This window comes from Neopelma chrysocephalum, unplaced genomic scaffold (genome assembly GCF_003984885.1).
Source record: "Neopelma chrysocephalum unplaced genomic scaffold, ASM398488v2 Primary Assembly neopelma1_143788, whole genome shotgun sequence".
NCBI classification, from domain to species: domain Eukaryota; kingdom Metazoa; phylum Chordata; class Aves; order Passeriformes; family Pipridae; genus Neopelma; species Neopelma chrysocephalum.
Genome location: NW_020932820.1, coordinates 1 through 536, shown reverse-complemented (window position 1 = coordinate 536; position 536 = coordinate 1). Strand labels below are relative to the sequence as shown.

Here is a 536-nt window from a genome sequence, read left to right as displayed (position 1 = left end):
GCTGGGTGTTCTCTCCTGAGCGCGAAGCGGGCGGGCGGTGCTGCTTGGGCAGGAGCCGCTCGCCATTGATGACCGTTCTCGGGTCCCTTGGTGGGCTCGAGAGGGAGAGAACACGGGCTGAGTGGTTTGTGACCGTTTTTTTATTGTGGTGAAAACAGAGTTAAAGTGGGAGTAAAGGAGGGGCTATTCTACGCTAGGGGTATTTCCCTACGACCTCAGACCCTTGGCTGCCTCCTCTAGTCCGGAACGGGCAGCACTTAGTTTCTCACGAGCCCCTTAGTAGATTTATAATATCTGACATTACGAGCTGCCTGGGCATGGTTTAGGATTTACTGCCCAAGGGGCTGAGCTTTTTCAGTGAAAATAAATGCTTTGGAAGCTTGTTAGTACGTGGTGGTGCATTTACTCGATGGTGACTTGGTGCTCTGGAGTTGTTACTGATCATAGAATCACTCAGTCGTTGAGGTTGGCAAAGCCCTCGAGTCCAACGGTTCCCCCAGCGCTGCCATGCTACCACGAGCCCATGTCCCCAGGTG

At 53.4% G+C, this 536-nt stretch overlaps 1 non-coding gene across 1 annotated transcript; it reads left to right on the top strand.

The window, feature by feature from the left end:
• LOC113962323 lies at positions 1-126 on the top strand (the record flags this gene model as incomplete). Its single annotated transcript, XR_003532516.1, has 1 exon — positions 1-126. It is a non-coding gene; the product is annotated as a small nucleolar RNA U3 (small nucleolar RNA).
• Between the last annotated feature and the right edge of the window lie 410 nt (positions 127-536).